The 27,710-nt window shown below is 40.0% G+C and overlaps 1 pseudogene; it reads right to left on the bottom strand.

The window, feature by feature from the left end:
* Window positions 1-2,112: 2,112 nt before the first annotated feature.
* LOC110550523 (glyceraldehyde-3-phosphate dehydrogenase-like) lies at window positions 2,113-2,855 on the bottom strand (annotated as a pseudogene).
* Window positions 2,856-27,710: the final 24,855 nt, after the last annotated feature.

Raw genomic sequence — 27,710 nt, 5'->3', positions numbered from 1 at the left:
GGCAGATATCAACTCTCTAAGCTATTTTACTATTTTCTAGCTACAAACCACCAGTTACTTGCCATAATTCTTCCTGCTTGGGTGCCTCTGTTTCATTAGGCCAGCCCTCATGGCCATGTGCTCATGGTCCACACTCTCCATGGCTACTTCCTTCTCTTTGGCTTCTTCTGCTCCTGCTACATCTTCTTCTTCCTTTTTCTTTCTCCTTGTGATCCCATCTGACTCCAAGCCTGAGAATCTAAGCTTTGTCTACTTCTCTTCTGCCCAGTTATAGGCTCCTAGCCAATTTTATTAACCAACTAAGTTTAAACTGCAGAGCAAGGTTTTACAACATCATTTAGTGTACATCGAATGTGCTCATCTGGACCGCAACTAGATCTTGGATCCCATAATTAGCATTAGAATACATAGCACCAGACCAACTCCAACAGCTAACTCGTGCTCCAGTGTGTGACATGAGTTAGTTAATTCGTTAAGCCTGAAGGTAAAGCAAAAATAACAAGACATGAAAGAAGGATGAGAACTTGGTGAGAAGAAAGAAATGGGGTGCAACTAAGAGGAGGATAAGACAGGGTAGAAGGATGAATGTAGCCACAATATAAAATTGTCAAAGAATACATTGATTTACTTTTCACCTTTATTTGTGTGTGCACATGTGTGTACATTAGAAGGAAAACATCTTGCCAGAGTTAGCTTTCTCCTTCTACAATGGGGGTCCCAGGGATTGAACTCAGGTCTCTAGGCTGAGCCATATCAGTGGCCCCAGATAAAAATATGGGTTCTGTACTTCCAGGACTTTTTAACTTTTTTTATTAAGAAGTTTAGACTTCTTGTTGAACAGTATAGTTTAGAGCATGATTGCTGTTGGTCTATACAGCCTTACCATCTCAGACTTCTGTACCAGGCTGCCTAATGTCAGTGCTATTCTTTTGGGTACTTGTGTAAAAAACTTGATTGATTGATTTATTCATTTTTTACTCAAAGACACACACACACACACACACACACACACTTATATGTTACTCTGATCCTTGGTGAAATATTAGACTTAAATATCAAGGTGTTTTGTGCAAAATCTTTGGAATTGTAGAATCCATATTTCCTGTGTGAATAAGTTTGGGATTTTACATGTGGTATTTTGATTTGTTCTATTTTCCCCTTCAGTTACATCTACTAAAAATTTTTATAAAGTAAACCATGGACCAATTTGTACTTAACTTGAAATATGACCAGCAGAATGGTAAAATATCAAGCAAACGTGTTCAAAGTCTTTACTTGCTATTTTTCATTATTGCATAACATTTACTTCCCCCATATAAAATAATTACTAAATATTTTTAGATAAAATATCACTAATCACAGAATTTTCATAAAATGTTTAATATTGGAACTCAAGTTTTGTATCATGACTTGTGCTTACACAAGCCTTGAAGTTTTATTTGTTTTCCCTTTAATTAATGAAACCATAATTGTGATAAAATAAAAATGAGGTAGAAAACAATTAGAGAAGGCAGTCTCTGTCCTCCTCATGAACATGCTTACAGGCGCTTATGCACACATCAGCATAAGTTCATACCTATGCCAGGCACACACATACATTTTTATTAATGCATTCTGACTGAGACTTATCACAGTCTTTTGTGTGCATGTGTGTGTGTGGGGGGGGGGTGTTCAGTGAGCTTTATTGATGGTATTCAAGAGAGTAGGGCTCCCTGTGACCCTCCTGCTATTCTGGAGGTCTGGGATGAAAACTGTGAGAGAGAAGCTCAGTGTCAGGGGCTGAGTTGGGACAGGGACTCCTCAGCAGCTGAGGGCCTCGCTCTTGCTCTTGTGTCCTTGCTAGTGTGGGTGGTCCAGGGCTTCTTACTCCTTGGAAGCCAGGCAGGCTATGAGGTAGCTGAATTCATTGTCATATCAGGAAATGAGCTTTATAAATTGTCATTGAGGGCAATGCCAGCCCCAGCATCCAAGGTGGAAGAGTGGGAGTCACTGTTGAAGTTGCAGGAGACAACCTCATCCTCAGTGTAGTCCAAGATGCCCTTTAGGGGATCCTCCGGTGCCTGCTTCACCACCTTCTTGATGACATCACACTTGGCAGGTTTCTGCAGTCAGTCAGCATGTCAGATCCATGACAGCCATATTGAGGGTAGGAGCATGGAAGGCCATGCCAGAGAACTTCCTGTTTAGCTCTAGGATGACCTTGTTCACAGCCTTGGCAGCACCAATACATACAAGGTTGTATTGGATGTTCTGGGTAGCCCCACGGCCATCATGCCATAGCTTTCTGGAGAAACCATCCACAGTCTTCTGGGTAACAGTAATGGCATGGACTGTGGTCATGAGTCCTTCCACGATGCCTTAGTTGTCATGCATGACCTTGGCCAGGGGGGCTAAGCAGTTGGTGGTACAGAAAGCATTGCTGAAAATCTTGAGTGAGCTGTCATACTTCTCATGGTTTACACCCATCACAAACATGGGAGCATCAGCAGAAGGGGCAGAGATGAAAACTCTTTTGTCCCCACCCTTCAAGGGGGCCTCAGCCTTCTCTATGGTGGTGAAGACACCAGTAGACTCCACAACATACTCGGCACCAGCATTGCCCCATTTGATGTTGGCAGGATCTCACTCCTGGAAGATGGCGATGGACTTGCCATTGATGACAAGTTTCCTGTTCTCAGCTTTGACTGTGCTGTTGAACTTTCCATGGGTAGACTCCTACTGGAACATGAACACCATGTAGTTGAGGTCGATGAAGGGGTCATCGATGACAACAATCTCCACTTTGCAGAGAGGCAGGCAGCCCTGGTAACCAGGCATCCAATACAGCCAAATCTGTTCACTGTGACCTTCACCATCGTGTCTAAGGAATGAAGCTGACACTGCATGAGAAGATGTGGCTGTCTCTGGAACAGGGAGGAGCAAGGAACCTTATCGCAATCTTAACATAAATCTCCAAACCTTGGAAAAACCTACTGAAGTTCTAGAATACTTAAAGGACACTGGATAAATGTTTCCAAAGCAGAATGGTGCATCTTAACACAGAAATAGAGGATGAGAGAGAAACTCAGTCCTGACACGTGGTTGAAAGATTTAGGGACATCAAGCTGCGAATATAGAAGAACTGAGGCGAAAACATCTGATTTCAGAGATGAAACTTTTGAATTTATATTCCTAATTTAAATTCAAACATAAACATGTAGGCAATGAAGTACATGCCTAAAATTTCAGCACTCCTACCAAGGCAGGTAGACCCTGAGTTCAAGGTAAGCCTTTGTGACACAATAAGAGTATTTCAAAAAACAAAAAACAAAACAAAACAAAAAAAACTAAAACAAAAAAACAGGGCTGGAGATGTCTCAGTGCTCAAGTACACACATTGCTCTTGCAGAGGACCCTGGTTCAATTCCTAACACCCACATAGTGGTTCACAACCATGGTAAACTCCAGATTCAGGGGCTCCAATTCCTGAATTGGCTGATTCCAAAAGGCACAGCCATCCTGCACATATATCCAGAAAGGCCAGATACTAATACACATAAAATGAGTAAATTTTAAGAAAAAGAAATCAAAGCAAACAAAAGTGACAAAGGCCTTATTGCCATAGGTTATTAAAGTTGAATGACTACTTATAAAGTGATAATAATTCATGTATCCAGCACTTTGGGAGGCAGAGGTGGGTGGATCTCTGTGAGTTTGAGGCCAGCCTGTCCTACATAGTGAGTTTCAGGACAGCGAGAAGTTCTATAGTGAGACCCTGTCTCAACAACAACAACAACAAAACCAAATAGCCTAGCATAGATGTCTTCTGAGAGGCTCTACCCAGCAGAGGATCAAAACAGATGCTGAGCCTTGCAGCCAAAGATTGGATGGAGTGCAGTGAGCCTTGTGGAAGAGTTGGGGGAAGGAAAGAAAGACCCAGAATGGACAGGAGCTTCATAAGAAGATATAACAGAAGCAACTGGGGGTGGGGGTGGGGTTCCTGCGGAGACTGAAGCACCACCCAAGGACCATGCATGGACTGGATCTAGGCCTCCTACACATATATACTGGATGGACAATTTGTTCTTCTTGTGGGTTCCCTAGTAAGGGGAGCAGGAACTGTTTCTGACATGAGCTCTGCTGCATGCTTTGGGATCACTTCCCCCTGTTGGGGTTGCCTTGCCAGGCAGCTGTGGATAAGGGTGAGCTCTGTCCTGATTGGTGGTGGTGATTTCCTGCCGGGTAGGGGAGGGGGGAGGGAAGAGAGAGAGGGAAGGAGAACCAGGAAGAGAGAAAGATAGGGTTCTCGATTAGTATGTAAAGTGAACAACTAAATAAATGAATTTTAAAGTTTAAAAAACAAAACAAAACAAAATACAAAAACTAGGAGCTGTTATATATGAATAAATATTCAGTGTGACTGGGAAAGTGAGCATAGAACTCCCAAACCAAAAGAAACCCTTGCAGCTACTATGATGTCATGTCCGGTCAAAAAATATTATAGATTGACCTTAGCATTCAAAAATACATTTGGTATTTTTAAGTATTAAAAAATTTAATTAACAAATACAAGCTTTCAAACAAAAGGGATATTTTTTGAAAAAGATCTCTAGTGTTGACAGAACGTGGAAGGGTTTTCCACATGCTTTTAATGCTTCTGTTACAAAATTCTATGCCCAAATATACCTAGGTTAATTTTTGTTAAGTTTAAGAACTGGGATCATTTGCCAATACGGATGTGGGTTTTTTTTCACATAAAAATTTTTCATTTGTATGGAACTAATTCCTTCTATGTTACTTTATGTTACAATTAGAATAGACAATAAATACATATTCTCTTATAGTTATTCAAGTGATTTCTAATTTCATTTTATCCATTTTAAATGTGTTAATAAGCTTTGAAATATACCAATGATTTTATTCTTGTGACTGTGTTAAAGGGTGTTTTAAAAAATTTGCTATGTATGTATTGCCAAATTAATTTTCAAGAAGTTGAAGAGTTCTCTATAACTCTTTAAGCAACGCCACCTTTTCAAAATGGGATCACGCAACATAGTCCAGGCTTGCCTTGAACTTGAGATCAACCTGCTTTGGCCTCTGAATGATTGAATGCCTTAAGTGTTCACTTGTATAAAAATATGGTTATTGTGAACTTTAACATTTTTATAAAAGTGTCATCAACACACACTAAAAGTGTGAGTAGGCTCTTTTGCCCTATAAAGGATTGTGAAGTGTTGATAATGCAAATGAATCACAGTATGCTTTGTATACTGCAATCTTTGTAGGCATTAGACTACTCCCACATACAGAATAAACTTTTCTGTTACAAGATTCATGTACTGCTCTGGAAACTGCTTTGGAAATACTTTTTCTAAAAACAGGCCTCATATTTGCATAATTTTATTATTTATAGCACTTCCATAAACTTTAATTTTTGTTACTTTTTGGATCTAGATTATGCTATTATTCTATGAACATACAATTTTAAAACAACCTTCCTGTAACTTGTGTTAATGTAATTGCAAGATGATATTACTGCCAAGTAGAATCCCCCAGCTCTTTTGTTCTTTCTCCACTTCTTTCTTTTTGCACCTTGAAAGACTATGGTGTTTGTCAGTTATTGAGACGTATGTGGTTTACTTACAAATGTCCTAATTAATTATCTGTACACATCACTTACCAATATTCACTTTAGAATCTAAACGTTTCTTTCCAGCATTACTTATCAACAAAACAGAGTCCTTTGCTTTACAAGTCATGATTGTTGTTAATGTCAGTGACACTGGGACCAGCTTTTATCAAAGACCTAGTTCACTCTTTCTCCTCACAAAGTTTGATGTGGCAGTCGAGGACAAACTATAAAATCAAGACTTACTGGAATGATTTTAACTGAGAGTTAGAATTAATTTTGATAGGGGGGTGCCCTTCCCAGAACACCAGAGGAGAAAGTATTTCGAGGACAGCAGACATTGCAGACCCGCCGAAGTGAGTGGTTCTATGTCTTGGCTGCGACGAGAGCTGCTCCCAGTCTCAAGGACAGGTGACTTGACATTTCCCAGATGTCACTGTGGAGTTGTGTAGCTGTCTGAGAAGCAGCCACTGGTTAGCAGGAGTCCTTTCTCCTCCTGACAGATCGTGGCCAGCACTGAAGGCAGTAGGGGAGGCGCTGGCAAGGTACCGGAACAGGTGGCGCCAGCAGGTGTGATAGGGGAGAGATGACAAGGGCACAGAGTGTGCCGTTGGCAAGCTGTCGGTAGCCAGAGTTCAGGAACCACTGATAGAGGAGAAATTGCAGGGATGACACCACGCCGAGGGCAGAACAGACTGCCATGGCGGGATGACGGGTACCCCCTGGACACACAAGCAGGGACCGTGGTGATGAGAGTGGGCTTCGGAGGATCACACCGCAGTGACAGGGAAGGCTGCAGAACTCCAGCAGATCTGAGAGTCGCCCGGAGCATGCATGCCAGAAGGCAGCTTATACACCACAGACGCCATAGAGAAGACAACAAAGAGAAGCAAAGCTTGGTGGCATGTGATTTTCATTTATCATTTATGTTTTGCTGCTCTTCCATGCCAGAAACGATCGTCTGAGAGAAGCGTGTGAACGTGGTCTCCTTCTCTAAGCACCCGGAGTTCCCATATCGGGAGTCAGAGGTTGCATGCCTAATCCGAACTCGATTTCAAGCAACGCTAAAACGTAGCCATGCTAAACAGCAATATCAAGGTGCTGATTACAAGCGACTGTAAAATTCTTCCCTCGTGTGACTCAACTGAGTAAATGTTTACCGATGGCAGGTTGCTGCATCAAAGTTCCAGACAACAGTGAGTCACTGAGGACGGCTGCCGTGTGAGATTTCAGTCAGGCCTTGACACCGCCACGCAAAGACATTCTAATTCGGTGTGATAGAATCCCATCAATATTTCATCGTGTTTGCCCTGACAAATTTCCTCATGCGAGAAGGTAGTCCTCTCGGAGGGTGCCAGTCGGTCCTGCTCAGGGGAGAATGAAGTTGCAGGCGCAGTGAATCGCAGTGTATTCCGGCTTGTTACACTCCGCATTTAACAGTCTCCGATGCTCGGTGAGGGTTAAGTGCGGTTGGTTTAAAATTGTGAACTCGTGGGTGTGGCAGAGGTGGCTCAGTGATTAAGGTTGCCGCCTGTTCTTCTAGAGGACCCACAATGAGGCTTCGCCCCTAACTTTATTTCCAGCCATCCAAAACCCTCTTCAGGCTCTACAGGCAGCAGGCACGGACGCAGATACACACGTGCAGATGACACACCCATTACACATATTTTTAAAATGTAAGCTTGCAGCGTTGGCAAAGTTATCATATTCGTTAATTTTGTTTTAGTTTTCACTTTGTACCAGGTATCATTCTGGGATCTACTGATATGAAAATAAACAGCAGCAACAACAATGAAATTATATTTGTGGGACTTTCTTCCAATGAAAGGAGGAAGATAATAATTGGTGCATTAAAAAAAAATGGAATTTAGGCTGGAGAGATGGCTCTGTGGTTCAGAGTGCTCACTGTCCTTGCAGGCTTTTTCTGTTTCCCAGCACCCCCATCAGACCACTCCCAGCCACTGTAACTCTACCTTTGGGGGATACAACACCTTCTGCCTTCCGTGAGAATCTGAGCAGAAACCCATCTACGCACATACACATAAAAATAAATACATCTCTGAAAGTTAGGTAAAATAAGATCATTGTGCATAGCAGGGCAGAGTCGTTAGGCTGTGACAAGCAGGGATGCTGCTGCTTCTCAAAAGAAGGATTTTTTTTTTACAAGGGTGATCAAAAAAAGGATTTTAAAAAAAATATTTCTATGCTTTGATGCTTTGAGAACTTCATATAATATATTCTGACCATGTTCACTTTCTTTTCTTGACTTCTCCCAGATCTCTCCCCACCTCTCTACCCTACCTATGTCCTCATTTTTAACAGCCCATCTTCTATTGCTGAAGACACTGTATGCTTGAATCACAAAATACAGAGCTGGTACTCACCTGCTGGTACTCACCTGCAAGCTTCATCTCTACTGGCTAGCTTTCATAGAAGGTGCTATGCATGCTGCTAGAGGAGAAAAATGAATTCATGTGGCTGTGAACCCCGAAAACTACAATAACAACGGGCCAGGTAAGAAGGCCCACTGGCAAAATAGGGCCATCAGTGTCTGTAAGCAACCACTCATAGTGTTGAGATCAGGCCAGGAATGTACAGCTTAATAGGTCATAGGCCCTAGGTGAGAACTCAATACTATTTTTCTGCTAAAAGCATATAACATTAAGATAACTCCTACTGGCTGATTGCTGTACCCATTTTTCATCTTTTAGCAGAGAAACTTCTCCTTGCATTATATGGCAATTAATACAGAGCCCCCCTCCCAATTGGTCAACATACAGAAAACATAAAATTTTGGACTGGTCACACTAAATGGGATATTTGGATCATACTCCTCCCTCCAAGGCTTAGAGATCATTGTGAAAGGGTGAGAGAAGGACTTTTAGAGCCAGAGGTGGCAACTTTAAGGAAACAGTATTTTCCAGACACAACAAGGAGCACACATGTATATAAATTACAGCAATTTTGAAAAGATCCACAAGGCCTATGCATGAATCTGCCAGAAAAAAATAATCCCAGAATACAAGGGCTAGAGGTTGCTATGAAATCCCACCCCTAGCTGAGGAGCTGTTGGCATTTTACTGATGCCGGAAGAAAGAGAGACAGTTTTCTTTAATGATGTGATTGGCAAGGTAACAACACACCAGAGCAAGCTCCAATCCCAAGACTAGATGACCGACACAAACTAGTCTCAGTGTGGAAAGATGAAGAAGAAGGAAGAAAAAAAGAAGACAGCAGAAGTAATCTCAAGTTGGACTTGAAAATAAGGAAAATATGGAAAGAGGGTTGAGGGGATGGTAAGCACGAGTGTTGAAGGGAGGGAAAGTTCAAAATGCACTTGTATGAACTCCCAAAGAACTGATGGAAGTCTTGAAAGATGTGGCAAGGTTTTCGTTTGCTCGTCTAGAAGAGATCATGGCAGTCTGTGTGTATGAAGCTTGAAATGGTTGGCCAAGAAACCAACCTTGATGTAAAAGAGAAGTGGAGAGGCAGAGCAAACGGGAATGCGTCAGCACATTAGATTTGGCTCAGTTCCTTCAACTATGGTCTTGCTGTTCTATGGGAGTGAGTGGTCTAAGGCAGTTGGGTTTCCAGGGAGCACTGAGGGATAAGGAATTTATAGTTAAAGCAGTCAGTATGGCTAAGGCATTAGTACTGTGTGGATGGGAGAAAAGATCATCAGCGGAATGACAAAGAACTGAGAGGCAAGGATATTCTTATTTTTATTAATTAATTCAATTTATATCTCGGTTATAGGCCCCTCCCTCTTCTCCTCCCATTCCTACCCTCCCTCCTGAATCCCCTCTCTCCTATTTCTCAGAATAGGGGAGACCCCCTACCCAGACACCACAGCTCATCTATTCCCATGGAGCTGAGTTCCTAGTTCACCCCTTGTGGCCTAGTAGGGAAGTTCTGTCAGGGGAAGTGATCAAAAAAGCAGGCAACATAGTCCATGTCAGAGATATCCCCCACTGCCCTAACTAGTGGGCACACATGAAGCCTAAGATGCCCATTGGCTTTACCTTCTGGGGTCTGTGCATTGTAGTATGTCTATCCTGTACTAAATGACTAAAATTCACTTGTAAGTGAGTATATACCATGCATGTCTTTCTGGGTCTGTGCTACCTCACTCAGAATGATCTTTTCTAGTTCCATCCATTTGCCAGCAAATTTCATGATTTCCTTGTTTTAAATAGCTGAGTAGTATTCCATTGTGTAAATGTACCACAGTTTCTTGATCCATCCTTCAGTTGAGGGACATCTAGGTTGTTTCCAGTTTCTGGCTATTATGAATAAAGTTGCTATGAACATGGTTGAGCAAATGTCCTTGTACGGTGTAGCATCTTTTGGTTATATGCCCAGGAGTGGCATAGCTGGGTCTTGCGGTATGAATATTCTTTTAAAAATCATTAAAAAGAGAAATAAATGAAATGAGAGGCAGTGATGCATGACAAAGTATCTGTAGGCAGCTGTCGTCTCAGCATCTCTAGATGTCACCGACAAACCAGGTGGCAAGTGGTGTGGTCGGAGACAGGAGCGACAAAGCCGGGTGTTTTAAGAAGTGAGAGCCATGGTCTGGAAGAACAGTTGCCCCAATTCTGACCCAAAGGACTTAACAAATATGAAAGAGGGCAAGAGTGGCAACCGGAAATGGCATGGGGGTGGGCACTGAGATGGCATGGGGTGAGTGAGCATTGTGATAGCATGTGGGTGGGCATTGAGATGGCATGGGGGTGGACACTGAGATGGCATGGGGGTGGGCACTGAGATGGCATGGGGTGAGTGAGCATTGTGATAGCATGGGGGTGGGCACTGAGATGGCATGGGGGTGGGCACTGGAGAAAGTGAACATTGAACTAAAGCTGGAAGAAAGGAACTTTTAAAATACAATTGAAATATAATGGAATCTCTCCCAGTACAACATGATTGCCACATGACACCATGGAGAATGTTTAATAAAGAGAGGAGAAAAGCATGAAGAGCACAATGGAGCAAAGGCCTGTGTGCTTGTGAAGACAATGAAGAAGTTGGGTATGGTATGAAATGCTTAAATTGGAAAAGTCTCTTGGAAGTACATCTTTTTTTTTTTTAATCTCATCTTAAGTACATTTCATGTGGGTTACATTATACACTTTCACCAAGCAATACTTTAACTGAACATGTGTGACATCATTATTTTCTTTTTCTTATCTGAACTGATAATTTTTAAAAAAGCTATAACTAACTAATTTGTCTTCACAGTCCATTAATGGGCCAAGATTAGTAGGTTGAAGGGTCTTAAACAGACTAACTGGTTTGTGAGAGCAGATTTTCTGTAAACCCCAGTCAGTGTTGAGGAGCAAGAACACTTTCTTCTGGTAGGTTTGAAATTATAAACCTCACGTGCAAGAAACCCAATAAAATAATGTGTGTGATATTATGAACACACTCACATATTTTATATTATTTTTATATATTATATATAGAGTCATCATTTATTATCTGTATTAGAATATACACACATATACTGTATAACACGTACATAAATTATATGTGCATACATTTACATATATATAGTTATATATGTATACATAATTAATGACTGAGTTTGATTCTCTGGGTCTTCATTATGCCAGAATCAAGAAGTATTTAAAAGTCGTTCTGTGCTCTCCATCTCCCTGCCCGTACTTGGAGCAAGGTTGGAGTAACTCAGGAGACTTTGGTTCTTACGCATCTGTTCCCACATGGACTGAGCACCCACTTTTGGCATTCTGTGTCTGCCGTCTCTAAAGCCTCCCCCTGACAATGTGACCAGAGTTTCACACCCAGTTACCTTCCTAAACATATATCTGTACGTCACTGGAGCTTTCCTACACAATTGGTAGTTGTTGCTTCACTCGCTATGTAGAAGACAAGCATTTCTCCCTTCGGATCTGCAGAACACCTTGTTGATGACTGAGAATTCTCTGTGTCCCCTTGCAAGCATCCATAAACTGTCTGACTGAACAGTGCGCAGTGCTGCACGCTGTTTCCACCCACTAGACAATCACTCTACCTCAGAATGGGACACATGCCTGGATAGAAATCAGGGGAAAGACCATACGGAGTAAAAATAATTTAATAGTTCAAGCCATTATTTAGCCATATTATGGAATTATTGGGGATATTTTCAGTGGTAATGCACTTGTAACACGAACATATTTTAAAAATTTTTAAGTGTCTGATAATATGACCCTTAACAAGCTTCCACTAAATGTCCAACAACCTGGAAGAGGCAGGATGGTAAAGATTTGACAGGAGACATAGTAAGAAAAAATGAAGTAATGTTTGACTTCTTACATGCGAAATAGGATTAGGCAGCAGGACTAATTGGGATTAGCTTTGTAAAGCAGACTGTCATCCTGGTGGACTCAGGTCTGCTGCCCTCAGCCGCACGGTGGGCATTGGACAGGAGGGACGCTTTGTTGTGGGGGCCTGTGCTGTGCATTGTGGGACACCCAGCAGCCTCTGTGGCTCCTGGCCAAGCAGCCTGCCAATTCACATGGTGTCAACTAAAACTGTCTCCAGATTTTGCCAAATGTCTTCTAGGAAAAAAAAAAAATCACCATAACTGAAAACAGTGTGGTAGGAGCTTTGATAAGTTCCTTCACAACCTGTGTACATCAGGACAGGTCTGAGGGACACACACGATAGAATCTCCCTCGGAGAGAAAACACTCCTGTCAGTCAAGGTAGTTAAGCCACAGGCATTAGATTAGAATGTAATATAAACAGAGGGAAAAGTACACAGCTAGGCTGCACATCATATGTTTTACATTTGTTACAGTAAATGTGCTTTTGCCCAATTACCACCCTCTGGCATTAAATTTAGTAGTTTAATTGCTATTCCATTTATAGTCTGTTGGCTATTTGAAGACCACAGATATGGGCTCCTAGTTCTTGCTCTAGTCCACATTTGTATATTTTTCCTCCTGAATAATTTTCGCAAGATATTCTTTCCAAGGCATTGTCAACACAGACATGAAATAGAGGAGAGGAAATAAGTTATTTCACCTACGATTTCCTAAGCATCTTACATACAAAATAGTTGCTTTTCAACAAGAGCAGGGAGCACCCTTCTAGTGCAGATTTGGGCAGTGGTCAGCCAGGGTCCTCTGTGATGTGTATATTATCGAACACCTGAGTCCGGGTAGTGCTTGCCTGAGGAAAGGAGGGCTTCCAGTCTCCAGTCTCAGCCCCCGTAGTAACTTGCAGGGTGACCCACAGCCAATCATGTCAGTATCAAATGCTTCTTCATCTTATCAGTGATTGTATCTTTTTCTTCTGAAAGCTGCTCATGATGACCACCTTACAAAGGCTCAGGAACACTAAGGGCAAGAGTTCCCACATCAGGTACGAGAATTGATGGTAGGAAAAATGATGAAAAGATTAAACACACCAGGAAAGAACAAAATTGGCATTGACAGAGTGGATGGTTTTTGGGCAGTCCAAGCAGGAGAATGTTGTGAAGTATACTGTAGAAATAGGCTTCCTCCCACTTTGGGGACCTGAAGACTCTCAGACAGACATACCAGCCTGAGGGCAGGAAGGGGAGGGAATAAAAGGATGAGGGAGCAGAGAAACTGAACACCTACAAAAGGAAAAGGAAGGAAAGTGAAACCACAGGCACAGGAAGTACGAGTGTGAAGAAGTATTCCAAGCATTAGTGTGTCCAGCTAAAGCCATGGAGTTAGTTGAAAAGGAATCTGAAATTAAAATAGAAATTAGTCATCAGAATGCTGCTAAAAGAAAGCAGTATGTGGTGAGAACTTTGTTAAAACTTACTTATGAACACTATCAAAAAGATTTCTATAGGCAGGAAAGGTCATTTATTTTAGGCCATATAAGCATAAATATTGTGTTATATGAAGATGATTCCTAAGACATTTAAGCCACTGATACAGTAAGAATGATATGAGGATTCTTTAGGATTCAGATAACTATGTTATGCATGTTGGAAATGTCGATTCTTTAACACTGGATGGTTCCCAAACTTTGGTGGTTTTGTGAGAATATTTTGGAGCAATTCTAATTTCAGGAATAACTGTGCATAATTCAAAATTTTGGAGAAAATAATATATGAAATTTTTTTATGAAAATTTGATGAACATAGTAGGTTGTGATTGTCAACCCAGCATTTGAGAAGTGGAGGCAGGAGGAACTAGTTTAGGGCCAGCACAGGCTAAATAAAAGCCTGTTATTATTGTTGTTGATGATGATGATGATGATGATGATGGTGATGATGACAATGATGATGATGAAAACTGGGTGTAACTGGTCATGCCTATACTTCCAGTACCTTGGAAGTAAAGACAGGACAATTGTCAAGTCCAGGCTGGCCTAGGCTATAAAGAGAGGAATAACACCAAAGAGAGGAAGGGAAGAGGAGCTGGCAATGGTGGGAAAGGGAGAAAAAAAAGAGTTTTAAAACAGAGTTGTATGGAAGGGATTACTTACTGCACATGGGAAAGAGATCAAGAAAATAGACAGTGGGAGTTACAATCATCAGAATGAACTTTATAAGGCCTAAATTTCTCAGAGAGTATCTGAATTAGTGTTTTTATTGCTGTGCTCAAATACCATGACCAAGAAGCAAGTTGGGAGGGAAGGGTTTATTTGGCTTATGCTTTCAAAGCACTATTCATCATCGAAGGAAATCAGGATAGTAACACAAACAGGGCAGGAACCTGGAGGCAGGAGCTGATGCAGAGGCCATGCAGGAGTGCTGCTTTCCAGCTTGCTCAGCCCACTTTCTTATAGAACCTTGGACCACCAAGCCCAGAGATAAAACCACCCACAAGGGCCTAGGCCCTCCCCTATTAATCCAATTATACACATTATTATTACAAATGCTTATTATATGTATATAATAAGTATGTGCATAATATAATGTATAATTTAGAATATATATTCTAAAATGTTCTGATAAGAATTTTAACTTTACGGTGGAAAAACAAGCATATTAGTCTGCTGTTTTGTAAAAGTAACTTTTATTTGCCTGTTTCAGTTGTTGTCTTGGAGGCTTGCTTCCTCCATCAGCTAACCTAGGCTGGAAGCCTCTAGTCTCCATGCAATCTAACCTAGGCCTAGACTGTTTTCAGCCTCTGAGACTTACTGCTTAATAATCTCCTCCTTTCTTGTTCTTGCTGAGCTTGTTCTTGCTAGTTGGTTCAGCTCAGCTGTTCTAGATCAAACTCCTCTTCCAGCTAACTGATTCAATCTGGCTTTTCTCTCAGCCCCTGAATTGTTCTGCTTGGCTTCAAACTAACTCCAGAAATCTTTTCTAATCTTCTGGCTTATTCTCATTCACTGACCCATTCTGTCTTCAACTGTGTCTAGCTTGTTCTCTCATTCAACCTCTCTTTCTGTAAAATTGCCTCCTCTCTTTCCCTGTATTGCCTCTTAAGTAGCTTCCCTTTCCTCTCTCTTCTTGTGAGAGTTGGGCATATTCTAGTCTGTCAAATCTTTCACTTTTTCTGTCACTCAGTTAAACCACTTTCAAACATGGCTGCTTCCTTCTACAAACTAACTTTATCTTCATTGCTGGGGATTAAAGGTGTATATCACCACACCTAGACCTGAGCTTTTCTTTACCTCCAATTTGCTCTATACCAGACTGGCCTTGAACTCAGATCTGCTTGCCTTTAGTTTCTGGATTAAAGGTGTGTTTGTATTCCAGCTGGATCACACAGACCTAGAAGGCCTTTGGATGTGATCTTTTGCTAGAGCAGCCAGTGAATTCCTCTACACTGTTTAGTAAACTGTTTATTAAGACTAAAATACATTTGTAAGTCATTTGCTATCGTTTCTATGAAGATTAAGTGAGAAAATATATGTAAAGCACATTGCTATCTATGAAACAGTAAAGAAATACTATTCCTTATATTTCATCTGAAATGGAACTCATTGTGACTGTACTTCATAGATTATGCAATGAAACCATACCTAAAGAACACACCTAATGAAAAACTTTAATTCTGCACATTTTGAAAACAATGAGACTTTGAAAAAGTTCAATTTAAAATAGAATTGGGTCCTTGTTATCATGCACAAGTGGGAAAATTGTTCATATTTTCTAGCTCAGTTTTCTCAAATGCAAAATGGCTTCATTGTCAATAACTAAACCAGCTTAGCTATAAGGAAAAAATTATTTTATTTTTATTTATTTTAATTTTCAGGGGTGCTCCTCCCTTCTCTTCTCTCAGTCCCCACCTTTCCCCTGTCCCCCTTCCACTCTCCCTTTTCCCCCAGCACATCAAGTCACATCAGGACTGAGCATATCTTCATTCCCTGAGGCCAGACAAGGCATCCCTGCCAGGAGAAAGTTATCCAAAAGCAGGCAATAAAGTCCACGTTAGAAACAGCTCCCCACCCCTTTCACTCTCCAGGCAACCCATATGAAGACCAAGCACCCCATTGGATACATGTGTGCAGGGAGCCTAGGACCAGATCATGCATGCTCCTTAGTTGATGTCTCAGTCTCTAACATCCCCAATGGGACTGGGTTAGTTGTTTCCGTTGGTCTTCTTGTGAGGTAAGGAAAATTTTATATAGCTAATGTATCTTAATAAACAATACTGTTGCTGTATTTTTAATAATAATTGAATAATAAAAGGCTTTGTAAAGATGAGGAAGTTCGTTTTTAAAAGGACTGTTTTCAGGGAAGTTATTTGGTGAATAATGATGTCAAAGGTAAATGAAAGCAGAACAGTCTAGATTAGTAAATACTGGAGCCTAGAAGTTGACTGTCAAGCACAAAGGGAGAAATATTGCACAACAGCTGCTTGAGAAAATGAAGGCAAAAGCGAGGAGATGGCACCCATCAAGCAGGTGTGCCCTGCAGAGGAAGCTGGGTACCTGGCTGATTGATGCAGGGACACCTGAATTGGAGTCAGTTTCATGACTTTGCACCTGTGCAGATTCGTTTCATGCTTTGCTAGTGCCATCTTGAAATTCTTATTAACTTGGCATGGAATTTCACTTTGGAAATGAAATCTAATGTTACAACAACAGCTCTTGTGGGTGAGCAGAGGACCTAGGTACAATGTGTCTGCCACTGTTCCTTACTGCCCCATCTGTGAAACAGATCTCCTGTGGTATACAGTCTGCACTGCTCTCTCTCTCACTCTCTCTTGCTCTCTCTCTCTCCTTTGTATGTATGTTGTCCTTATACGGCAGTGAAAATATGCTGTCGTTATCTTTAGGCTACTTCCTGCAGACTGTGGGAGTTGATTTCCTTGGGGCAAGTTTGATCTTCAACATCAGGATATTCCATTTCTTCTTCTCATCTCTTTGCACATGACCGCTTGGCAAACCACAGCCAACAGTATCCAATACCAACCAGCCAACAAGAGCAACCAGCAACCAGCAGCAGCAGCAACAACATATATATATATATATATATATATATATACACATAAGAAGCCAGTGAGGCTCACAGTTACAGTCAGGCATTTGCCTGTACTTAAGAGTGAATAAGGATGAGAACGGTCTTGCTGAAAGTCCCAGAGACCATGTTTTCAAAACTTACTTAGCATGCAGACGGAAGGAGAGAATGTTAGAGAACCACATCTGCTAAAGACCACTCCTTCTTTATTAGGAACTGAAAAGCTGAATGGAAAAAAAAGATGTCTCTCTATAATTATGATTCAGTCTTGTTCCTATTTTCACTGCCCTGTAAGGACAAAATGTGTACAAGGTAAAAAGACATACACACACACACACACACACACACACACACACACACACACAAAGAGAGAGAGAAAGAAAGAGAACAGTGCAGTTAAAAATTTAAGTTAAAATTGTCATTGTATGAATGGGGATAAATTATAATAAATAACAAATCAATTAAAAAGATAAAAAATAAAAAAGAATGGAGCTAAATTGAAAATATGATTTGAAATTAAATTTTTTGGTTTCTCTTAGTACCATATTAAGTGATTTAAAATCATGAGATTTGAGATATTCAAGCCTTTGTATTTGAGCGACTATAATAGTTTTGTCTTCATTTTTCACAAGACCCTCCAGATCATGCAATCATGTGGGTTTTGTGTATCCACACTACTGCCATATCAAAATCCTGATGTCTTTGTGCTTACTTGCTAGAGCCTCAAATTCTGTCAAGATGACAAAAGCCTGTCATTCACCAATTACAAGCAGCATGCAATGGTAAAGGGTGTAGTATAGAGAACCCCCATGGACTTGAGTTTCAAGACAAGAATTGAGTCTTTTTTACCGTGTACCTTGGGGGGAAAACTACATTTTCTGCCTAATTTTTTTTCAACTGCAAATAACTAAGATCTGTAGGTTTCAGAGTCAAAGAAATCTAATTAAATCCATATTAAGCATGTGTAAAAGAGTAGATACATCGCTTCGAAGCTTTTTCTATGGAAGAGATGGTTATTTACATTGTTGATATAGATATCTGAAGGGACCGAAGCTTCCAAACATGCCTTGCTTCATCTTCTACAGAATCAGTGCAATGAGCCGGCCTCTTTAAGAGAAGTCAAAGGAGGCTAGATGAGGCTAGATGTCAGGACCGGCCCTGTGAGAGGCACCAAGTGCTCCTAACTGTTGTTCTTCCATGCTTTCACAGCAAGCTCATGGGATACGTCTTATAATTGTCGTTTTTTTTAAAAATGAAGAAAACAAGACTAGAGGTGAAGGAAGCTTCTTGAAGCCATGCTACCAGTAAAGTGATAACATTTTAAGCCTAGGCATGGGTGCCAACAAAGATACATTCTATTCTAACTATAACAGAGAAAATGTATTATGAGTTAACTTAAGGAAATTATTAAGGGGAAAAGTTCTAATCTGTGCACAAGAAACACAAAAAAAGGAAATCCTTTGCAGTATTAAAATAGGTTGAATCTGTCTTCCCTTAAACATGATTTTGTTAGTGTGAGGATGAAATTCGGGACCTTGCTCATTCTGGGTATTTAACCTCTTGTTGTTTGCCTGTCTATCTGATTGACTGACAAACAGGATCCTACTATGTAGCTCCAGTTAGCTTTAAACTTTAGGATAAATTAGGCTAGAGTCAAGCTCAGCATCCTCCTGCCTCAGCCTCCAAAGCGCCTTGACCTTAAACCTACATCACCATTTCCTGTTCTTATCTTTAATCCTGGGGATCTTTCATTTATGTTTCATTTATGTTTCTCAGCCTGACCTCTCTGAACAATGCTAATTAATTTTGCTATTTCCCCAGCCTAATTTCCTTAGAACACTGCAAATCCTGCTTCCTTCTTTCCAGCTTTTCCATCCTATCATTAACTCAAAGCATAACTGAAAAAAGTTAAACTTTTGTTTCTTTGTAGTTGGACAGAAAAATTCAGTGAGAAATAAGTCTTGACAAAATTCTCTGGTAAAACCAGGAACAGACTTCTAAGTGTCATGTTTCGTGTATTACATACTCTGATAGTTATTTTTGCTTGCTCATTCCAAGCCTGGCTATATATCCTGTGACCCAATCCTGACTACTTGACATTCAGAATGTCCAGGTGTGCCAAATTAGTGATAATTAAGCAATACTGCACATGCATGTCCTTTGACTCACCCATTCCTTGTGTCCACAGCAACGAACTATGAACACTAGCAACATAATGGTTATTTATGGATGAGCCTGACAGCCTTAGCTCTGTGCTACTTTATAGCAGCTAATGTTTGCAAAGTAGGCAAGAAAAACTTGTTTGTTTCCTCACTGATTGTATAGATAAGCCCTACTAGGCCAGATTAGTTCATTGTGCTGTTCTGGAACTTGAATGATATTCTGTGTGAGAAAAACAAAAAGATTTATAGACTATATATCATTTTACTGTAAGTCAGCCACTGGGAATCAACAAAACTACAAAGCTGATAGCCAGACTTGAAAGTTTGTTTTTTTTGTTTGTTTGTTTGTTTGCTTAGTGGTTGACAGGAATTAAATTAGGTATCTTTTTAAGTTTCTTTCTTTTTAAGTTTTTTTCAGAAAAAGTAAATTTGAAAAAAAACCCCAAACTATATAGTATCACACATCTGTAATCCCAGTACTCAGGAGGTAAAGGTAGAAGCAGGAGGACTAGGAATGTAAGGTCAACCTCAGCTACAAAGCAAGTTTGAAGCTAGCCTGAGCTACATGAGACCCTGACTTTGAAGTTAATTAACTTGGATAAACATCCCACTGTTCTGTTTTCTTGTGACCAGCAAGCAATCTTAATTGCTCTGATGTTTGTTTTCTCTGATTGAATGTTAAGCTGAGAGCTCCCGTTCCAGATGAAAAAGAATTGGCCATGAACTAATCATTAAAACTGGAAAATGAGAGCAGGCATACACAATTTGTTATTCTCTTCTTCCACCATCTTTACCACCCTGGATGACAAAGAGCTAGAGTCCTCTCCTGCCTAAATTATTGCAATATCTCTTGATCATACTGCCTTCATCTTTGCTCCCTTACCTGTGTTCCATTTCAGCATACTTACCAAAATGTTGATTTACAGCTTAATTGATTTATATGCCAGTTCCCTAAAGGCAGAAAAGGATAGTGGGAGCCAGGTATGGCGGCACGTGTCTTTGATAGCAGTACTTAGGGAGAAGAGACAGGGGGATCCCTGAGTTTAAGGCCAACCTCATCTACAAAGTGAGTTCCAAGACAGCCAGGGCTAGGCAGAGAAACCCTGTCTCAAAAAACAAAGCAAAAAATCATGAAGGAGAAAAAGTAGGGGAGGTGAAAAGAGTCCTGGAAGGAGAGTAGATAGCATTGTTAGAAGTTTATCCTGCCAATGGCGTGACCACCGTGGTGTGAGCTAATTAGTCTGGTACGGACATAGATAACAAGGTGTGCGCTCTATTTTCTGATGGGGGTGGTGCATAGGAAAAATTAGTAGGCTGTCTGTGAAAGTGGAGAAAATTATGAGAATCCAGGCAATTTTGAGGTAAATTTGGAACAAGGAGTTATGAGACTAGAGTTAATGCTGAACTGCTGTGATGAAGCACAATGGAAAATCTCAGGGTAGGGGCGAGGAGTTAAGGACCATGTCTGGGATGTCCTATAGCACTTACGTGGGGGAATGACAAAAAAAATGACGTAAAGAGAAAGGCATGGTTTTAAATGCCAAAAATAATTTCTGCGTGTAATTTTTTTTTAAGTTAATGCTTCCCTGTCATAGGAAAATGCCAAGTTTAAAAGTTCTTATTTTGACTGAAGTTTCTCATGACTGAGAAGTATTTGAAGATCAGTAAATACGTGAGTACCAGCAGGATATAGTGGGCATTTGAGGAGCTGGGATACTATTAGTTCATGCCAGAGGCCTTTAGTAAATGTCCAAGACCATTTAAAATGGGACTCTTCACGCACAAGTACTGATGTTGGCACAGTGGCAGCTTGGGGATGTTTTGATGTTCAACTTGAAGAAAAAAAATATTCTTAAAATGTCTTTGCTAAATTAAATACATTAGAAATTTTCATCTTAGAGCTATACCTTTCTGTGTGTGTGAATTAATCCCTGGGCCTACATCCAGGAAAGTACTCTACCACCAAGCTCAGCTAACTCCCCAGCCCTGAGCCTTTACTTTTTACAAAGTGGTTCGAAGTCTACTTTAATAAATACTGGAGGAAAACACTGGATTCTTGTCAGAGAGTCAAGCCAACTGACGATCATACTAATTGCTTTCATGGAAGGGCCGGTGTCTGTAGCAAGATAAGATAAAGGAATAAATGCTTCACAGTCCTGAAGCATTCTCTGCCTTTTTCATGCAAGTACAACATTGCAAAGTTCATTAACACTTCAGGAAGTAAGCAAACCTTGCCGGAATTCAAACAGTGACACATAATAATCAAGGAATAGTGTGGAATTATTGAGGTGCCCAAAGCAATCATCAGAAATGTCAGGGCAGAATTTATACTTGAAAGATAACTATCTTCAACCCAGGGAACAAACAAAGGTAGTAACAGTTTTAACCAGCTGTTCCAGGAAGTGAAGGAAGCTGAAGCAGTAGCTGGAATCAAGGCTCTCGTTTTCTCAGTTATTTGGAGAAATGAGTTGAAAAGTGACCTCTAGTGGGCTTTTTCTTCCCTGGTAAAGTTGACTTTTTTATTTTGAAAAAAAGTAAGTTTTTCATGCCTTCACCATCCCCAGTTTTTTAATCTGTTTTACAAATCGTGATAACATTAAAAGCAAATTTAGAAACTTAGTATATTTATTTCAATTGCATTTAAATTCTAAAATCAGTATTTCAAAGGAAACTCACAAATACTAGTGGTTTGCTCTAACATGTTTGAAATAAGGTGAGCTTTAAAACATGGGGTTTTTTGTTGTTGTTGTTGCTTTGAGGGGTGTTTGTTTTTGCTTTGTCTAAACAGCATTGTGTTCATTGGGCAAAAGTGCTTGTCTGGTCAGCTCATGACAGATACAAAACAGACTCCTGAACAACAAACCAGGATGACCCATTAGTACGTGCATTCCTGGGCCTGAAGTTCATTGCATTTGCCTCCCACATACTGAATTGGTCTATAGCATGTTTTTCCAAAACTGACCAGGCAGCTTATGTTGGACCCTTGAATTCTAAAATAAAGTTAACCCTCTACCATGAGCCAGATCCTCTGCTGAACAAGCAGAATAAAGGGCATAAATCAGTATCAGTTGCTTCCTGATTCAGGATCACAAGTTAAATTTATTTTTAAAGGCACTCACTGAAGACATGTGCAGTGCTGATTTATTGTGTAATGAAACAGTGACAGCAAGAGAGCTTCACCAAGTTTAAGATACACATGCCTCAGGAGACATGATTAACTTTATTTTACTTTTAAAGTACAATTTTGTTGTTGTTTGCTTGTTTTGGTTTTTGAGACTATAAATATCACCTTGGCTTGCCTGGAGCTCACAGAGAACACCAGGCTGGCCTTAAACGCACACATCTGCCTGCTTGGGGCTGAAGGTGTATGCCTCCGTTCCCAGCTTAATAAAAGAGAAATTCAGACTCTGGGGATGTTTATCACTGATAGAGCACTTGCCTCACACCGATAAAGCAAAGAAAGGGACCTGGTGGTGGTGGTGCATGCCTTTAATCTCAGCACTGGGGACAGAGGCTGGAGAATATGTGAGTTCAGGGCCAGCCTGGCCTACAGAGTGAGTTCCAGTACAGATGCAGCTGGATAGAGAAACCCTGTCTCAAAACACCAACCAACCAACCAACTAAACAAACAAACACATATGAATACATAAAATAAAATAAATAAAAGGAAAGAAATGTATTCAGAATGTGTTTTTCTGTTACTCAAGAAACCCATAAGCAACAAAGAGCCTGTGGGAATTCCCTAAACAGTCTCGCTCCCTTTCTCTTCCTTTCCTTTCTTTGTTTTTCTTCCTTCCTTCCCTTTTTTCCTCTACCCCTCCTTTCTTTCTTTTCTTCCTTATTTCCTCCCTTCTGCCCTTGCTTTTTGTTAGAACAGAAGTCTCCCTGCAAAGGCCATCCTGGCCTCAAATCCCTTGGACTCTTAATTTAACCTCTCCGGTGCTAAGAGTACAAGAATGTGTGAACCACAGTCCTTTTGGTTTTGCTCATCTGAGAATATTGCAATTACACTAAGCTTAGGGAACTTAGAAGTTGAACTCTGTAGGTCTTCTCCAACTCACACCACATCATCTTACAAGATTAGAGAAATTTCACTAACTTCCAACTTCCCCTCGTCCAGCTTCAACTCCTTAAGAGAGTGTGACCATAAAACAGGCTGTAGAAAGCTTGGCATTACTGATGTTCATTTTTCATTCATATTTGAGAACTATTCAAATAATGAATGAATTAAACAAGGACAGAAATCACCCCTCTCTTCCTTCCACTTGTAAAATTTTTACTTAATTCACAACAAAATTATATTTAAAATCTTCCAGCTCCAAGTCAGTTCTGAAGAGGCAAGAGGGCTATTTAAAAGAATCCCTGGTTACTTTTCAAAGTTGCATAAATATTAGAAAGAATTTTTTAAGAAATTCTTGTAGTGATTTTGAAGGGTAATGTGCCAATACGATACACATTTGTACTCTTTTAGACTAGAAACTTCTCTGGTGACCGTTTGACGGCTTGTCTCACCAGTGTATACAAACGTTCAGAAATGTTGCACCCTTAAGTAGCCAGCTTATCAGGACCTCCCACGCTGCTCACTCCAGCAGGAGTGAGCAAACAGGTCTGGCCATGTGCCCTAAAGGCCAGCATTCCTGGGCTCCACCGGACCACCAGGGAAGGGAGCTGGGGAGTATTCCACCTCCAAGCCAGTCTTGGGGAATGAATTTTTCACCCAAGATGTTGAGGGAAGATAAAGAGATCTACTCTGAGGGGAGCAGGGCCTGATTGGGATTCAAAGTGGACTCGGTCTTGTTCAGTTTTCCATCCGCCATTCTCAAAGAAAAGAAACAGTGTATCTTAGACTTCTCCGAGTTTCCCAGCAACACCCTGTTCCACCAGAGAAAGAAGATAGGAAATACGTCTTTCGTTCATAAGTAAGGGGAAAAAAAAGCTGTTAGCTATTTATACCATCAGAGTTGAGAAGCCATAGTTAATAGAAAATTACAAAAATCTACAAGGAAAAATTATGGAAAAAATAATATTTCTGTATGCAGTATAACTTGGACTCCAGTGGTTTATCCCCATGCTTTACCACAACGCCATAGAGTTTTCAGGTAAAAGAGGAGTAAACTGAGTAAGAAAGTGGCCAGTTCAGATAGGCATAGAACACAACCAGGTAGTAGAAGTCACTGTGGCCTTTCCGGCCCCAAAACTGTTCCACCTCCCAATACAGCCCAGAAGTGTAAGGAGGGGCTGTGGTCATTACTTCGCTCACCAGAGATCTGGTAAGTTAACAATTTCATTAGCTGCCTTTCTGGAGCATCTGAAACCCTGACCTAAGCTGTATGCCCCCAAGAAGAAATCGACAGCAAAACCAAAATGAAATAAAACACATACTTTGACTAGTGGCTTTTTTTTCCCTGTCTGGAAGACAGTTATATACACTCAAGTACATACATGTATTGAAGGTACCAGGTGTAATTCTTAAGTGAATGCTCAACTGTTAGTAGAGCACATCTGGGCACATAGAACACATCTGGGCAACCTGTGTGACTTGTCAATTAATATACTGTTTAGAATGTAACAACAAGAGGATAAAGGCTTGTTATGCTTTGCAATATTGAAAAGGAAACAAAGACTTTGAATCTCCCAGGCATTTGCTCCACTCTTGGAGTACTAAAATATTCTAGGCTGCTTGCCAAATGGATGTTTTGTTGAATATAAATAAGCTTATTATCATGCATATGTATAATTGCATTCAATAGAACCAAGGGCTAATAAAATATTTTATACCTAAGCAGAACAATATTTTAGTAGAAAGAATCATTGTCATTTTGCATATGCCTCATAGACATTTTCTTAACTTAATAGTCTCTAAATTCTGAGAGTAGGGGCATTGCCAAAGTCTTTCATGTTACTATGACGTTTTTCTATTAAGAGCCACAGAAGATGTCTGGAATTTAACATACGTGGCTTTAAAAACCTCTTCTTGTTTATTATGATAAGACCTTTAACTTTCCAACCTCAGCTTTTCTGGAATGTGTATTAAAACAACATGTGTTCCAATAAGAAAACTTTTTATTATATAATAATATTTGATTAAATATCAACTAATACTAGCAGTAAATAGTACAGTTAAAACAAATTATCTTTTAAAGTATTCATTCTAGAGGTCTGCACTTAAGATGACTTCACAAAATAAGGGGTTTGTCATGGTTATCTGGAGCTACTTTACTTCAGTGAAGGGGAAACGTCTTACAGAAAATAATGGTAATGAGTTGCCAGATGTAGCTATTTCTAGAAAAGACATGTTATTTGGGAATTGGAGTCATAGAGCAATCTAAAAATTAAAAAAAAAAAGCTTATAGAAAGTTTCTCTAATGACATGTGTCAGGGCCTTTAATTTGTCTTTATCACATCCAACTGCTGTTTCAGGCATTCAGTATTCATTTTCATGTTTTATTGTTGAAGCTATCTGCCTGATTGAAAAACTGAATATATATATATATATCAGGATTATAACAGAGCTAGTAAAAGCGATGTATTTTACAATTAAGACTGAGAATTTTACCTCTGAAATGAAGTGAACCTGTTTACTAAATTGCTTATAAAGAAAACACACTAGGGCTGGAAAGTCAGATTAGCAGCCAAGAGCACCTGTTGCTCTTGTGAGGACGGGGTTTGATTCCCAGCACACACACAGTGCCTGGAAACCATCTGTAACTCCAGCCCCAGGGGATCCAAAGCAGACTTCTGACCTTCCCAAGCTAGGTTCACACCTGGTGCACAGACATATATGTAGACAAAACACTCATACACATAGGATGACAACTAAATCAATCTAAAAATTTTTACATTAAAAGGAAAAATACAGGCAAGAAGGGTTAGACATTCTAGGGAGGCACGTGGCTGTAGTTGTTCATTCAGGATTTAACTTTTTCTTTTGTTTGTTTGTAGGATAAAACAAGCAATAAATGCTACAAAATATGTTTAAGAATCAACTATTACTGAAGAGGATACATTTTAAAGTTTCAAGGAAGCAAAATGAGCTCCTATTTTTTTAATCTTTGTAAGTTATTTGGAAGACTTGTAAATATAGTTAAAAATCAACCGTTTTTCTTACTATTTTTTTGTCATAGAAATGAGATAGAAGAAAAAAGCAAAGGCAGGTGCCAGAAATATTATGATATCAGCTGATAGGCTAGGGTTATATGGAAAAGAGGAGGACCTCCCCTATCAGTGTACTTGGAGAGGGGCATGGGAGGAGATGAGGGAGTGTAGGATTGGGAGGGAACGAAGGAGGGGGTCACAGCTGGGTCAAAGTGAATAAACTGTAATTAACATAAAAAATAAAGAATATATTATGGTATCAGTCTTCCCATGTTGCTTATTTTTTTATGTTTAAGGGGGTTTTCATGGACAGTTCCTCATGACTAATTATTTAAAAGCTAAATAATAATACCAACTACCTAGCTGAGATATTTTATGACTTCCTTATTTCCCAGACTTGACATTTTCATATGAGGCCCGTACTATTTGAAAGGGCCCTGTTAGTGGCTCTTCTATCTTAGTGCCAAAGAAAAATCCATCCAACGGTTTGATAACTTAAGCTCCCTTACTTACTTTACTTACATTACCTGAAATTGAGCCAGTCAGAGCCATCCACATTCTACAATTAACTAAGGATTTTTACATTCTCGGGACATACCAGGAGCTACTGAAAGGAAAGTATTTTTAAACTCTCTGTCCCTTCCCAGGTCTATGGCAAGAAAGGCTATTATAGAATCACCAAGTAATTACCATCCTTCTCCATGTTTGTTAAAGGTGAGCATCGGTAAATGAATTAATATCAACTTCCTGAAGTTCGGGAAGGAAACAATAAAGGATGCTATACCCAAATAGAAGCTGTGAGGATAGCTTAGCTGGGTGGAAAGCAATTGCTGAAGATAAAATTAGCCAGGTCACCTTACTCTTACGGAAAAAAAAATACCTCTGGGAACCTGGCAACCAAGTAAATAGATGGGGAACTTCCTTCCCATTAATAAGCTTCTTCAGTTCTGTTCTGAAATGTTGTTCCAGGACAGATACCTATTAACTCATGAGTACTACTTCTAAAAACAACTCAGGCAGTTGCTTAAGTACAAAAAAAAAAAAGAAAAAGAAAACAAAACAACAACAACAACTTGATACTAAGAAGAAAAAAAATATGTTGTGCAAGTACATAGTCAGGTTTTAAAATGGAAAACTTTTTACAAATCACATTGCCCTCTTCATTTATTTATTTATTTGGATGAAGCCATGCATCCAGAAATGTGAATTTTCCAACCTAAGTCAATCATATGTACCCCAGTTGCTTACCATACTACTTACTGGCTTTCTGTAGTGACAATTGTTTTATTTTTTGTGATTATTATTATTATTATTATTATTTCAGCTTAATGCCTTTAATAAAAGCAGTGTTCAGATGTGTCAGTTGGCGTAGAGTAGTAGCCGATGCATGGAGGGGCTAACGGAAACAGTGATGACGCAGACGGCACAGAGGTCCAAAGTGA

The sequence above is a fragment of the Meriones unguiculatus genome, chromosome 3 (assembly GCF_030254825.1).
Source record: "Meriones unguiculatus strain TT.TT164.6M chromosome 3, Bangor_MerUng_6.1, whole genome shotgun sequence".
Lineage (NCBI taxonomy): Eukaryota > Metazoa > Chordata > Mammalia > Rodentia > Muridae > Meriones > Meriones unguiculatus.
The sequence above is the reverse complement of the archived record's forward strand: the minus strand, read 5'-3'. Positions and strand labels throughout refer to the sequence as shown.